The sequence below is a fragment of the Ambystoma mexicanum genome, chromosome 14 (genome assembly GCF_040938575.1).
Source record: "Ambystoma mexicanum isolate Mex_15411 chromosome 14, UKY_AmexF1_1, whole genome shotgun sequence".
In the NCBI taxonomy this organism is placed as follows: Eukaryota; Metazoa; Chordata; class Amphibia; order Caudata; family Ambystomatidae; genus Ambystoma; species Ambystoma mexicanum.
The window spans coordinates 344,898,870-344,915,385 of NC_090940.1; positions in this window are offsets into that span (position 1 = coordinate 344,898,870).

The window sequence follows — 16,516 nt, forward strand, 5'->3', positions numbered from 1 at the left end:
GTTTTTATCTCTAGATAGCTGGATTAGCCTCTCGATGTTGTAACCTCCGGTTGAGAGCTTGTTAGGTAATTTTATTAACAGAATCACGTTTTCAGTTGACAGGACATACCTCGATTTACTGGTGATTAAAACGCAGAGATAAATTCCAGATGAGAGGATATGCCAATGTCACTTGTGAATAAGACACATATATTTGGTTTGTGGTCTTGTAATAGGTACACTTGTGACCTGTCTCTGTTTTTTTATATTTTGAACAGGTAATATGCAAAGGCTTCTCGACCTTCTTGAATCCAGCGATTACTTCACATCGAGGTAGACCGTCAACAGGCATGCTGGTTATGACCAAAATAAATCCATCTTGGTCAATTGTATCAAATCAAAATCTACATTCCTGGGCTCAATACATTATCATCTGTATCCAAATCCCAAAAATAGAATCCAGCTATTTAACAGTCTTCAACACTTATTGGAACCCAACATCAATGAATGAGAACATATTCCTCGATTACATTTTTGATGAATTCGACTCAATTGGCAGATTATTTTCAACCGAATTTAGAATTGCTGGTGACTTGAACATCCATCTCTACAGCCCAGAAGGCTTGAGATTAAATTCCTCCAATTTATCCTCAAGAGCAAAAAAATGGTCCTAAGAAATTTGTATCAGAAACCTAACACTGGCCGAGCAACCACGAAATGATCAAGATAAACCTCCTTCAACATGGACCCGTGAAAAATCCAATTCAATTATAGATTATATCTTTATTTCAGAAAAGATTCTAAAAAACTTAACATCAACTGCAAACCATCCACAAATAAATAGCGATCACCACCAAATTCTAATAACATGGACTGCTGCTCAAACTCAAATTTCACGATTAAATCTCCCAGAGCTGGAACTAAACAATGGCTTAAACAAGATTCGAATAAACCAACATCAAATGCCTGAACTGCTGACAAACTTTGAGTCTTCAAATTTACCGGACCACTCAAAACTCAACTACGAGTGGATTGTGCACAAATATCAGCAACCTAAAAAAATCTGTAGAATCTATCAAAGTAAGCATAAACATCAGTTTAACCACAACATCAAATCAATGAAAAAGAACTTATATAAAAAAATTAATTTGACAACTCAAAAAACAGAAGACAATATATCCTCTGCGCTTGAAATAAAAAAAGAAAAACAAAAATATTCGAACTATATAAAATCGCATAAAGCTATAATGCGACAATCAGATGCAGAAGCGATTCTGGTGGCTTTAAAACACGAAAACACCAGACAGCTGTGGTCGCTTGTAAACGATAAATCCAACGGATCAACCATGATACAAGAGGTAGAAGCTGAAGAATGGTCACAACATTTCAGACATCTCTATAAAGCAAAAACAGATAGTTCGCCAGCAAGAAGCTTGAATAACCAACAAGCCTGGGACCTACAATGGGATAAAGATGAGATCAGAAAAACTATCATCTCCTTAAATCCATCGCGAGCACCTGGGCCGGACGGGCTCTCCAACGCCAACTTAAAATCGGGCCCTGAAGAATGGGCTATCTTTTTTTCAAAACTCCTTAAATTAATAGAGAAAACTAAACAAATTCCTCACAGCTGGACCCTGGCAATACTGATTCTGATCTATAAAGCTGGTGCCAGGACAAACTACAGACCTATAGCCCTTCTTGATCCACTGGGAAAACTCTTTGCAGATTTCTAATGAAAAAAATCAATTTATGGGCAACAGAAAATGGTTTTCAAGAGAAAAGGCAGACTGGTTTTGCTAATAAAATTATGGTCGAAGCTAACAGCATGGGGTTGTCCCCCAGCTATTCTCAATCCGATTAAACAACTCTACTCTAATACATTGATCAGAGTAAGATTGACAAAAGACGGTGCAGTAACAGATGAAATCACTACCTGGAACGGCCTGAAACAAGGGTGCCCCCTTGCTGCCTGTCTATACAACCTATACACTTTTGGCTTCGTACAAGCGATTCATGATCCACTCTCGAACCCACCGAAGATCAATAACGAACCGCTAAAGACCTTAATGTACACAGACGACATCATTGTCATGGACAAAACGCAATCTGGTCTACAAAAAACATTAAATAAAGTGGGCTCTTCCATGAAAGAGAACGGCCTTCAAATTAATATTCCTAAAACCAAGCTAATGAGATTACCATCCTTAAATAGCACCAGACGAAAAAGTGTGAAATTACAACTAGAAGATAAAGAGATTGAAGAAACGAAAACATTCAAATATCTTGGCGCCTTGATAAATCCGTCACCATTTGAGCAAGAATGGAAAGAACACATCGAGAGAAAAGCAAGATCCCTAGCTCGATTGGGATGCTATTTTCTTTGCAAATTTGGAAACTTTTCAATAAAATCAACAATCCTACTGTATAGACAAAAAGTGGTCCCCATCCTAACTTACGCTGGAGAAACAATAATCAACCAAGACACAATTAAATGGCAACAATATGAGGCCATATTCTGGAGAAAAACTCTCGGCTTACCTAATTCATTTCCAATCCCAAGAATTTGTTTTGAACTGGCCCTACAATACCTTGAATCTATCATTACCTGGAAAAAATTGGATCTCTATAGGAAAATAATTTGCCAGGATAAAATTCCATCTTTAGAGATACTCAAGGAAACAAAGAACCCTGTATGTGTAACAGCACTTGAATACTTGTCCAACGAGGAAAAAAAGAAAATGAAGGCTGAAGATATCAGTGAAGATATGCTAATATATAGACCACAATATGCTAAAAGAAGAGTGCAACAAAATGACTGGATCAAAACAATAGAGGAACAATCAAAATATAAACGAGCGATGATCTGTCTAATAGAAGCAAGAGCTCTTAACGAATTACCTCCATATTTAGCGTGTTTTCCAGAACAATCAATACGAGATCTTTTCCTACGATTCCGCCTAAACATATTACCAACTCGCGATTACCTATTTAACATAAAACATGCAACAACAACGACCACAGATTGCCGGTTCTGTAAGATTGACAATACCAGGGAGACTCTCTTTCATGTAATCATGTAGTGCGATGCTTTGACGGATAAAAGAAACTTGTTCAAGGACTTCTTTAAAATTTCCCAGAAGCAGATGAATACCGAGGAACGATGGGCACATCTCTTAAAAGGACATGACAAAAACCTAATTCTAACAGTAATTACATTTTGGACTGTGATTTTGAACAACAGCTCATCGTAAGAACCAGAAACATAAATGTCAATCCAATCTTTCTTTTTTTCTTGTTTTGTTTTTGCTTTCTTTTGTATCTTGTAAATGATATAATGAAAAGTTTGTATTACCAAACAAAACATTTAATAAAAAATAAATAAATAAATACATATTTTGAATATTTAATTAGATAGGGAGATTTTCTTCTGCTGTCCTCTTTAAATAGGCGTTGTACCATTCACCTTCTAGGGAGAGATCCATAATGTTAGGGACAGGGTGTTCTTCGTTTAGGGACAGCCTGCATGTGTGTAGTAAATGTGAAGAGACTTGATGTTGTTGCCTTAATTATGTTCTCCTGTACCATTCTGTAGCCATATATTACGGTTCCTTAAAGGTAGGAATGTACTTTGGACCGCACAGTCTATAGATTTAGCCCTAGGTGTGTCTAGTCATTTCCAGTACAACCTTTCGGTGGCTCCTGTGGATCACCAACTGAGTCTTTATCAACCCTTCGGTCAAAGTGTCCATCCTATACCCCAATCCCTGCTTTAAGAAAAAAGAGGGGCTTCCTTTTCCTATAACTTCTCCTTCCGGAAATGGCCTGCAGGAAGGCCTGAGCGAGAGCTTGACCAAAGGCTACATCAGGATAGATGGTGTGCTCCTTCACCTTCATGCCATCAATGTCAGAAGGTTTATTAGCTTCCCCAAAGATTAAAGCACCTCTTTCCATTTCAACTAGCTTCCCCAAACACTAATGCACCTCTTTCCATTTTAACTGGTTTGCTTTCTTGAAAGTGAGGAAATAGTGGTTTTTCCAAAATTCCTCAAATAGGACTTCGTCATGCTTCTGTAAGAGAACCTTTATGTCTATTCAGAAGTCAGGGTTGATGACGCCTGTTAAAATATCTTTACCGAACTTCCATACCTGGCACCCTAACCTGGGCCACCAGCTCTACCGCAAGTCTGCTGCCACTTGATCTTTGGTAAGCCTGATCCACCTAGGCTTTTTTGAAAATCTTATTGCTGCCATCTACCACAACCTACCAACTGGCTCTAATGTATATCTCACTTTTACTCTCTCCTTCTTTCATCCCTTGGTACCTTGTCTCTTGAATGGAATTTTATGCTTGTCTCTCACTAAAAATGCCTGTTACAATAACATTATTGATGATTGTAAATTCTGCTTGCCATGCCCTAATCACCACCACTCACTCCACATCACTGCTCTGATAATGCCTTGCTATATGTACCATGCATACTAATTACGTCATACAATACTGTTTCAAAATATGTCTGATCTGTCCGGAACATGATTAATCAATAATAACAATAACTGTGAACCTCTTGTGATGTCACTGCACCAAATCCCCTCACTCACACACCTTGCATCACTCCATTCACCATAATCACAGCCTTGATGAAGACTTCAGTTGAAACGCGCGTCGGCTTTTTTGTTTCACTAAATTGGCACCAAAGGTTATTGCCTATGATATTGTTAAAACACAAATAAACTACCACGCACATGACCCCAGGACTGGACTATTACTATACTGTCGGATCTCTCGGCAATTGGAATATCAAACCCAGCTAGCGCCCACAATTAACAAAGGTTTGTCACCCCACCAAGCAGTAGATTTTGGGGATAACCTGATTTAACACCCTGGAAGAGGTATCAGAACCAAATCGGTAGGAATCATTCCTCTTTTCGCAAGGGGAATGATAGCTTACCAACTGCTACAAATATAGAAACCTATCAATTCTTTTGTGGCAACAGAAAGGCTAGAAGCTCAATGACTACCTTTTTGAAATTGTAGGGTTCCCCAATTTAATTCAACAAGTCACATCCCACTCCTGATACCATATGTAAGGAACTCAGGGTGGCAACACTAAAGACAGACACAACTGATCACAGTTCAATTATGTTAATTGAACTTTATAATGGATGAGATAAATGCCTGATCTAAACCTAAATCTAAGATGGGTGCAAGCTATGACCATCAAATAATAATAAGGCAGTCCTAGTGGCATCTTGTCAAATTAAAAGGGCCTATACTAAAAACATATTGCCAATCCTTACTGCTAAATTACAAAAAGAGTGTGGGATAAGGTTCACAAAAATGAAAGTCAGGATGGTATGGCTGGGTCTCCCTACCCCACATTAGAAGCACGGGTCAGGGCAGGACTCTTGAGCACAGCACACTCCTTTGCCTTGTCAGCACAAGGTTTACAGTTCAAGTTCAACAATGCCAGTACCTTCAGGGGCTAAGTCTCTTTCCTGGAAGTCTCTTGCCTTAGACGGCCTGCTGGTTCAGGGGAACAAACAAACAAACAAACAAAAGTTATTTTGGTACTCCTGTGCCTTGGGTGATTGCTCTTCGCCCTTTAGATTTCCCTTTGCCGGGCTCGGATCCTCCTTTCCACTCGGTTCTCCCTCCGTTGGGTTCACTATGGACTTTCACATCTAGTTTGTAATATTCAGGAGCTTTAATGTATTTTTAAACAACCAACACAGTGGACAAGCCATTCATGTCAACACAACATTCTCAGGTGTATTACTGTTCAGCTCAACTTGCAGGCATCCCTTTTTCGGGTTCACGTTTGCCCAATATATAGTTTACAATCTTATTGGAAAGCAGGGTTCCCTTCCCTTCGATTTCCTCTGGCAACGGGTCAGAGTCTTTTGATTGTACAAGGGATTTGACGTGACCCTTGTAGGAACACTCTGATGCCTCACACACCCGTTCCTAGGGTATTCTGGTTGTCATAGTTTCAAAGAACAGTTCCCAGTCAGAGTCTTTTGAATGAGCGCCCCTAGTGGCACCGGACCCCACTGCACCTGGATCTCAACTAGGCTTTCTTTAAAGTTCAAACGCATACACAAGTTCTTTCAGACTCCTTGTGTTCAAAATGTTGCAACTTGCAACCTTGGGCTCAACAAAGTTTGTTTTACTATCAGCTTCCTCCGACTCACCGGGTGTGCTGGACCCATTGGCTTCTTTGTTCTCTGCAGTCAAGGATAGTACCACGGTAGCCACCTTGGCTCTCTGGCTGCATTAGCAAAGCGGGTGTCCCTGTGTACCATTGACGTCTGCTGCTTTGCATGCCAGCCGTAGCTCCCGGTATTATGATTTCCCTTTTGGATGCTTTGTGGCTCTGAGGTGAAAAGGGCAGTGAAGTGTGATGTAAAGAAATCTGTGTTTATTGAACTCTCAGATGAAATTAACTTTAACCAAGTCAGTGAATTGAACAGGCAGCATTGATTGTGATATATTTAACAAACTTTAAAGTGAATCCATCTTTAACACAGCCAGCAACGCGGCAGAGGAATGATATATTGGGGAAGGAATCCCTGAAGTGAGAACTACTTATTGTGCAGAGGAAAGGGCCATTTTAGGTAGCCATGTGGACATACGACTGCTAGCATGTAAAATACCTCAGGCACAGCAGAGGTTACACATATGTCACTTATACATTGATGTTAGGGATCCGGTAATGTGCCTTCTGGGCTGACAGGACCATCTTGGTAGAAGCTACTAACACCCATGATTAGCAATCAGGACATTCATGCAGAATCCATTCACTTGAGTGCCTTCATTAAAAATAAACCAATACACAGACGTATTCCCTTACATACTAAAATCCTTCAAATGTCCCACAACTGAAACAAAGCAGGGGCTAACCCACTACTGGGTAAACCTCCTTAACACAGCAAAATGGCTATGAGAATCCATCTGCAATGAAATATTGTTCTCCCAATGTATGTGGGATGAACACTAGCAAGTTTCTGGATCATCACATTTGCTGTGAATATCTCTTTAGCCCAGCTAAGGTGCCACTGTGGGACTCTGCATTTCCCAGGCCCACTGCCATTACTAAAGTACCTCTCACCCAGTGACACGTTCTCATTTTCCCTTTGTCACCCCGACCCTGGTATTCTGGTTGCCAGTATTATACACTCTTTGGTGTTTCAGGTGCATCACTCAACATGCACATCTAAATGTTGTCAAAGGGACCTTGAAAATCTGTTCTTCATATGTCAATGCTCTTTGCCAACTGTGAGTTTGGGGGCTGACCTTGAACCATGACTCCATCTAATTCTGCTGAATGGGGTTCACACAAACTATTCTGACACAAGTCTCAGACGCTGCATTGCCCACATTCTCTCAATACAGTGTCCACGGCTGAAACCCACACTGTTGGATCCTTTTGACTGTATTGGAGACATCCACATTCTCTTGTAGTGAATGTGTAAGATATCTCTTCTTGTGCCCGTTTATCAAGAAGATGGAATTCCGTTACACTATGTAATTTGAAACAAATTTGCAAGTAGTTTGTCTTCAATGTAAACACGATATTGCTTATTTTGTTATATACATAGGGTCAACTTCTTAAGGATTTGCACTGGGGTAAATCACGCAATGCCCATTAGCTACTGTAGCCCCGATTCTCAAAATTTAAATCTGCAGTAAATTAAAATATTGTCAGCATTTGGCCATTCTTAGCCCTTTAGACTGTGACTCTGTTTGCTGTGTGAGCGCTTTATAAATGTAAAAAATTAAAATAAAATAAATAGAGCCTAGGCAAGGCAATGCATGTCCCATCACACACACATCAACATATCCATGTCCAGATGGAGGCCCGAACCTTGCCACACTGAAATGCATGCTGAGTGCCAATCCCATTACCAACAGACAGCCAACACACAGGGACCATTCCCATGTCATACATCACACAAACCCCAATACAACGCCATGCCACCTGCCATGCAGCATTCTTGAATTGAGACGTCACGGCAAATGTCAAAATGCCCCCTTCAAAATACCCTGTGTGACACACCTGTAAGATATTAATGCATGATAAATGAAAATCTCCACAGCACCATATAATGCATCTTGTATGTAACACCATCACTACACCATCACTGATGCCCTGCATCTCTTTTACCCCCCAGGCACCGATGGAGAAGATGCCAGTGAAGATCAAGCATTCATGTCCCGGGCCAAAAAAACTGCCACTGGCAAAACCACCTCCGGGCCACACCACAAGCCAGGGCGAGTGCACAGGCCATGCCGGCACATGTCAGCCCCACAGCTATGGAGGAGACCAGAACCGCAGAGCTGGCAACACCAGTGGTAGGGGAGGCCAGTGGCACCCATTCTGCTGAAACAACTTCCGTGGGCGAGGCAGCCGCCACAGCCCTACTGAGCGACACCGAAATTGGAGCAGAGAAGTATGTGAACGAGGAAGGCCTAATCCATGTGGCATGTCCACACACCCCAAGCCCCCTGTCCACCGACCACCCCACACTCAGGCCACACCCTCCAGCACCATTGCGGATCCTGTACTCCACAGTTCAGACCTCAGCACCACCCCCGAGGCCAGCCCTGCAAATGCACGCCTGGTCACAGCACCCTCTACCTCTGCTGCTCCCACTGACTTTGAGGCACGGCTATCAAGGGTGGAGGCAAGACAGGACTCCATGCTGGAACTTGTTTGACAATATGTGGTTGATGGAGAGGACACAAGGCGAGAAATATCGCAGGCCATTGCAGGGAACACTGCCACCATAAATGCCTCTGCAGTGATGATGCTTGACAGTCTGGGGGCCGTCACGCAGGTCCTGACCGCAATACTGCAACACATGCAGCAGCAACAACCGGCGCCAGCCGTGCCAATCACTACGCCATCCACCACACCCCCATCCTCCACACCCGAATCCTCTGCACCCTCCAGCCCTGTGCGACTGACAAGGCGGAGTGTGAGGCAGTCTGAAATGCTGCCTCCGGACACAAAGAAAGCACAAAAATAGTGTGGGTCAACATTGGGAGTGGGGAGATGGTGTCAGTGGTGTATAGGTGTATAAGAGGGAGTTCATTGGGGGTATGGGGAGATCATTGGGGGTATGGGGAGATCATTGGGTGGTATGGGGAGTTCATTGGGGATATGGGGAGTTTTGGTGTTTTGGGGGGAGAAGGGGGAAGCACTTTTTTGTAGTTTACATTAATACACCCGTTGTGTAAAAAATAATTTCCTGGATGGATATTGTTAATTTCGTGTGTATTCATTTTATTCATGACAGTGAACAGTGCCCAACTCCCCACATACCCTATGTGCATGTCCACATGGACCCAGTGCTCAGTGTAGCACTGACACATATCCATCAACGTCCTTGTGGTTCAGAAGTATTTGTCAATCCGTGATGGGCGTACAGCACGGCCATCTTGTACAACATGTACTGGCAGGGGTGCTGCTTCTCCTCTGTCTACATCCTCATCATCCACACCCGGTGCATGCATGTCAATGTCAGGTGTCAGTGGTACATTTCTACAAACGCACATGTTGTGCAGCATGACACAGGCCATGGTGATCTTTGCCATCTTCTCAAGCCTATAAAGGAGTGATCCACCAGACCTGCTTAGGCAGCGGAACCGGGCCTTCAACAGGCCAAATGTCTGCTCAATCATGACACGGGTACGGTTATGAACCCGATTGTACTCCTCCTCATGGCTGCATGGGAATACAAAGAGGTCTGTGTGAGTCACCCTGAGCTGCCACCTTCAGGATTCACAGCCATGGCCACAGCAATTTGTGGTTGACATGCACATGTCCCCGTGTGTATGCACAAAGATTATTTAGATGCATTGTATACTGCATACTGCAATATGGTGTGCTAGTCTGGATGGCATTGAACAGATGATGCAGGGTGATTACCTGCATGCTGATGCGGATGTACTATGGATGCAGGACGATGTATTGCCTCCCATGATTGCTGTGTATACTACTCTCTGCATAATCACACTAGCCACATTGGTACAGTTGCAATCATGTTTGGTCATGCATTGCTTGACATACCCATGGTGGCCAGGTTGTGCCTCTTACATGTTGTCATTGATATACAGCATTGCTCCAATGAATAACAGTGATGTGTCATGTTCGGGTTGGTAGGTTCAGGTTAGGAATATTTAGCTCTGCGTGCATTCTCCACTCACCGCCCATTCCCACCCTGGTGGATTATGCATCCCCCAACCTCACAACCCCGATGCACTGCTATGGGCCAGTCAGGCAACTCACCAAGCAACCAGGTACGTCGTCCAGCATGTCGCTCCATGTGCCAGGGTATTGTGGAGTTACACAGCACCATGGCATCATGTGTAGATCCGGGATATCTGGTGCAACAATGTGTGATGATCTTGCTGGAGTCACATACCATCTGCACAATGATGGAGTGGTATTGCTTGCAATTGCGGTACACTGACTCTATGGTATGGGGGCCTACCAATTCTACATGGGTGCAGTTGAGGGCACCAATGCAACTGGGCATGCCTGCCAGTGCATGGAAGCCTACTTTGGTGTCGGCAATATCCTGGGCAGTCGGGGGGCGTGGCTAGCGCACGACAAGATGGCCGTCTAGCCCGTGAGCTCCGGCTTCGATCAATCCTGAAGACCGACCATCCTTGCTCAGGGCCGCCCTAGCAGCACGATCAACACGCCGTTGTGTGGCGTACGGTCGCGGCCCCCACTCATCCAAAACTGGGGTTTGGGCACCGGACTGTGAGGAAGATACACCGCCCAGAAAATCCGGCGGCCTTTGGCCGCGTCGCTGGCCGCCTGCGGGCTCCGCACGCTACCCATCCGGAGCCGCGGGGGGAGGGGCCGCGTGCGAATACACATCCTGTCCGCGTGTGGCCCGCCTAGACCTGGTGGACGCGGAGGCTCCCTGCTGGTGTCTTGGTTCTGTGGACCGGGGGTCTGACGGGGGCGACTGTCGGATCGCCCGCGCGTCTCCCCTGCTTTTCCTGAGCCTGCGCGGAGCCCGTGGAGGACTACTGCGACGACATCTGCGGGGTCTGGCTGGACGGCTCCCGCCGCAAGTAGGTCCGGTGTGGTGGCTGGCGGAGGGAGGACCGTCCTCAACTAGGGACTGGCACTGGAGGGTGTGGACGCACTCGGGGAGATCCCCCCCGGACAATAATCCTGTTGGGGTCTACGGAGCCCACCACACACATAGCGAGACTCCTTGCGCCCCTGGTGCGGGCCTAGGCGGCTGGGGCATTGGACTACGCGACACAATATTACCCGTATGCCTAAACTTGGCGGTTACACGCATCGGCATGCAGTGTGCTGCTGACCCCGTGGTCACCTATCCGTAACTCTCCCCTATAAGGGCCACTGCGACCTTGCCTGGTTGGTTCCCACTGCGGCTTCGTTGGACTCGCCCCCACCCCGGCTCGCTCCCTATTGCATATGGGCCGCCACGATTTGAAGGGAGCGCGCTCCAGGAAAACCGGTCCAATGGACTCCTTTGCAAGTGCTCAGCCCAGCGGGTCCGCGGATCCGCCAACGCAGCGGGCAGCTGGATCGCCCGACCTGCCAATGGAGGAGAGGGTGGATAGACTGATGGCTATGGTCCAGGGTGGCTTCTTGGCGGTGAACACAAAACTCGATGACATTGGGGCAACAATTAGCTCCCTCAAGGCGAGGGTGGACAAGGAGAGTGCCCGCACCACTGAGGCCGAAGGTAGAATCGCCACCAACAAAGAGGCGATAGCACAACATGACCGTGACATTGCCCAACTGAAGGGGGACCTCCGGAAAACTCTTAATAAGTGTGAGGATCTGGAATCTCGTTCAAGGAGAAATAACATAAGGCTGGTCGGGGTGGCCGAAACCTTCGGTAAAGGAGCTATGGAGCGCCAAGTAGAAACCCTCCTGAAGGAACTGCTGGGCCCGGATACATTCTCGGCCCACTTTCTGGTTGAACGAGCACACCGTACATCGGCACCCCCGCCCAAACCGGGCGCTCCGCCCCGTACGATAATCGCCCGTCTCCTAAACTACAGGGACAGAGACGCTATCCTGCGAGCGGCCAGGGAAAAGGGCACCTTGCTACACGAGAATAACAGAATACACATATATCCGGACTTTTCTACGAACGTCCAAACACTAAGAAGATCTTATGAACCCGTCAAGAGGCAGCTAAGGCTGCGCCAGGTCCCGTATTCACTTGTTTATCCGGCGAAAATGAGGATACAGCATGGTGGCCGGGCCCATTTTTTCGAGAATCCAACAGAAGCCATGTTGTATGTTGAGGCCTCCATCCCGCTGCCGGCTCGGGACCGGGCTGGGGGTCGCACCCCGCTGCCCCGGGGTGGGGCGGAGCCCAGTGTCCCCGAGGGTTGATGTGATTCTCCTGATGTTGCACTACTATAATGCTGCGGCCTGCTGGCCACTGGGCGGCCCTGAATGTTAATGTTTGGTTTAACGAGGCCACGCAGATCTCTTGGGCTGGAGGCCGCGTGAGTGTCGCTCATACCCCCCAGGAGTGATCCTAGGTTATGGTTCTAAGGGTACATCGTCCAGTTGGGGTTGATGATGCGGGTGGGGGGTGGGGATGGGAAAATGTCACGGTTAGGCCAGCTGTTATGCCGGCTCTGTTGGGGGATTGTACGTTAAGTGTTGCTATGTTTAAACTTGAGAGCAGTTCTATAGCAGGTCCTTCGTTTCCCTTACACGGGGGACTAGAGGGTGGGCTCCCACTTGATTTGTGGTATGAACATGACACGGGACAATAAAGGACTAGACATCAAGCTCCTATCATGGAACATCCGGGGGTTGAATAACCCAGTTAAGGCAAGAAAGATCTCAGCGTATGTGGTACGACATAACCCCCAAATACTGTTTATGCAGGAAACGCACGCACTTGGACAGGTTAATGTTAAATTTTTGCCTAAATGGGGACCCCACAGGTATTACACTGATTACTCGTCACAATCCAGGGGAGTGCTGACCCTTATACACCCTAAACTATGTTTCAAATATCAGTCCAGCAAAATAGACCCACAGGGGAGATATGTGTTGGTAGTGGGGGAGTAGGCGGGACATCAGACGATCCTAATTAACACATATGGCCCTAATCTAGATGATCCACAGTTTTATAGTACCCTGGCAGATATGTTAATCTCGTTCGGGGAAGCGCGGGTCGTCTGGGGTGGAGATCTCAATATGATACTGGATCAATCCCTAGACCGCTCATCGACGGCCCCTAGGGCCCCCGCTAGGGCGGCACTGGTGGTTAAACAATTGATGGAACAGATGGGCATGTTTGATGCATGGCGAGCACTACACCCGAAAGAGAAGAAATATACTTTCTACTCGTCAGTGCACGATTCACACTCGCGCATTGATTACTGGATCATTAGTCAATCCCTGGCTGAGGCTATCTCTAGATGTGATATACACCCCCGTACCCTTTCTCACCACTCACCGATAACACTAGATATAAATTTGAGGGACGCCCTCCCCCCAGCGAGAAGATGGAGAATGCCACCCACAATCCTCAGAGACCCCAATGTATGTGAGTCACTGGATGTGGAGATCGCAGAATTTTTGGAAATAAACGAGGGTTCAGTCACGAGCTATGCGACTCTGTGGGAAGCATTTAAGGTCTGGGTCAGGGGTAATATCCTGGGGAAGTCGACAGGTATGTTGAAGTCGGTGCGGGAGGAGCTGGGTTCTACTGAGACGAAGCTTGATTTACTACAGACCGAATACAGTATTACACAGAACAAGGAAACCCTTGCTCAACTGCACACAACACTGGACGAGTTCCATAAACTAGCTCATAGAGAGGTCCTGTACATGGCCGCACCGGCCAGAGCACGACGGTATGGGGAGAGTAATAAGGCCGGGAGGTTCCTCGCCAACATGCTTAGATCTGACAGGCACCACAACCCGATCCCGAGTATATACGCCCCTGACGGCGCACTGGTGAATGGAGAACGGGACATTAACTCGGCATTCATGGAGTTTTACTCCACTCTTTATTCCAATCATGATCAAAAAAATAAAGAAGACACGTTCAGATATCTGGACAACCTTGACCTTCCCACACTAACCGATGCGACCCGGGAGGCGCTAGATAGTCCCATTACTGTGGAAGAGATTGTTGAGTCCATAAAGGCCTTATCGAATGGTCGCTCCCCTGGCTCTGATGGTCTACCCGCGGAGCTATATAAAGAGTTCAGTGATGAATTGGCCCCGCTGTTGTTGAAGGTATGGGGGGAAGCTATGGACCGGCAGGTGCTTCCGGAGTCAATGAGGGAGGCAATCATTACTGTTCTTTTGAAACCCCGTAGACCAGCACACGACATGGCGTCCTATAGACCCTTATCCCTAATTAACACTGATGCAAAAATTTTTGCAAAGGTGCTGGCCACTAGACTCCTCCCGTTTATGTCAATCCTTGTCCACCCCGACCAGGCGGGCTTTATTCCAGCCCGATCTACTGCCCTAAATTTGAGGTGCCTCTTTAATGTCATGGCACAGTTAGACCCGGATGCCAAGGCGGCTGTAATTGCACTAGATGCCGAGAAAGCATTCGATTCGGTGTCTTGGACCTACCTTTTTTTGGTGTTGGAGCGGTTTGGCCTGGGTCGCTACTATATCAACTGTGTGCGTTTGTTATATACACAGCCGACAGCTAAGGTCTTGACTAACGCCACTCTCTCCCCCGCTTTCCACCTATATAGGGGGACTAGACAGGGATGCCCATTTTCACCCATACTTTTTGCTTTAACCATCGAACCAATGGCGGAATTCATACGCCAACACCACGCACATAGAGGGCTTAGGATGTCTGGACCTCAGATTATCTCGCTTTATGCGGACGATACCCTGTTATACGTCCGAGACCCCATCGAGAACGTAAAACACATCATGGCAGATATACAGGAATTCTCGGAACATTCTGGATACAAAATCAATGTGCCTAAATCCGAAATATTCCCCCTTACGGATGGCACAGGGGACCTGGCTGGTATAGAGGGTTTCCGTTTTGCCCCCTCCACAGTAAGTTACCTGGGGATATTAGTTGCTCGAGACAAAGACCTGCTATACGCACATAACCATGGGGAATTGCTAACAACTCTGGTGACTAAGCTTCAGATGTGGGCTAACCTGCCACTATCACTATACGGGAGGGTGGCGTTACTAAAGATGGTGGTTCTCCCCAAGCTCCTTTATTATTTCAATAATATCCCTCTCTGGCCTGGTAAACCTTTCTTCATTAAACTTAAATCTCTTGCTTCCTCGTTCATTTGGTCTGGGAAGACGGCCAGGATGGGGTGGGATAAGATGGTGGAACCTTTCGCTAAGGGTGGCATTGCTGCACCAGACTTTGAGTTATATTATTTATGTGCACAAGCACAATTCGTAAAACACTGGTTTGATCCTAAGGACACCGCTCCACACATATCTATTGAAAAACACTCTGTCCGCCCTAACGACATACGTTCAGTCCTCCTTAATCCACGTTACGGTGGCACATGCCCATTTGACCCGGTATATACAACGACGCAGGCCTGGGCCAAGATATACAGAAGAATCGACGTGGAATCCCCCTACGACCCGGAAGTTCCCTTATGGGACTTCCCTGGCATCTCCCCCACGTTTGATCGGGCCCTCCAGCAATCCTGGGATCCTAACAAGCTTTTTACACTGGGCGATATGTTCCCTGAGGGGGAATTCTGTGATCTCATAGATTTCGTTGCTGTGGTGGGCAGAGGTCAACTTAAACACCTCCAATACTACAGAATGAGGGCGGCCTTTTCGGCGAAATGGCCAACATTCCCACAAGAACCCCACTCCCATGAATGTATTAGATCAATGGTGTCTTCAGATAGCTGTGGCAAGGGGGTCTCCATGTTATACACCCTGTTTCAAGCCCACTCCCCATCACGTAACATGATGAGAGAGGTCTGGGAACGAGACACAGGCACCCAGATAGATGAGGTCCGCTGGGCCCGGTACTGTCAACTAACCCGATCGGTGTCTATGAACTCTGGACTACGTCTAATCCAATTTAAAGTACTGAACCAACTCCATTATTCCCCCTCCAGGGTGGCTAAATTTGTGGATACGTGTACGGGCGCCTGCCCTAAATGCGACTCCCCTGCTGCTGGGCCTTATCACATGTACTGGATGTGTCCCAGGGTGGCTGAATTCTGGAGGGAAGTGGCAACGCTCCTCGAAGACATTACAGCCATTCCGGCAGACCTCTCGCCCCTGAAATATCTCCTGGGCGACATAGGGAAGGTGAAGGAAACTACGAGGAGACTATTCAATATATCATGCGTCATCGCAAAACGTTGTATCCTTAAACACTGGAAATCCCCCAATGCCCCGACTAGGGCCTCCTTCCTGAAGGAACTATGTATGGTAAATGATGATGAAGAATTGTTTATACTATCAGTACCGTCGCCCTCTCGCCCCAAGGACATCTGGTCACTGCTGCGCTTCTATCTTTGTGACCTGGA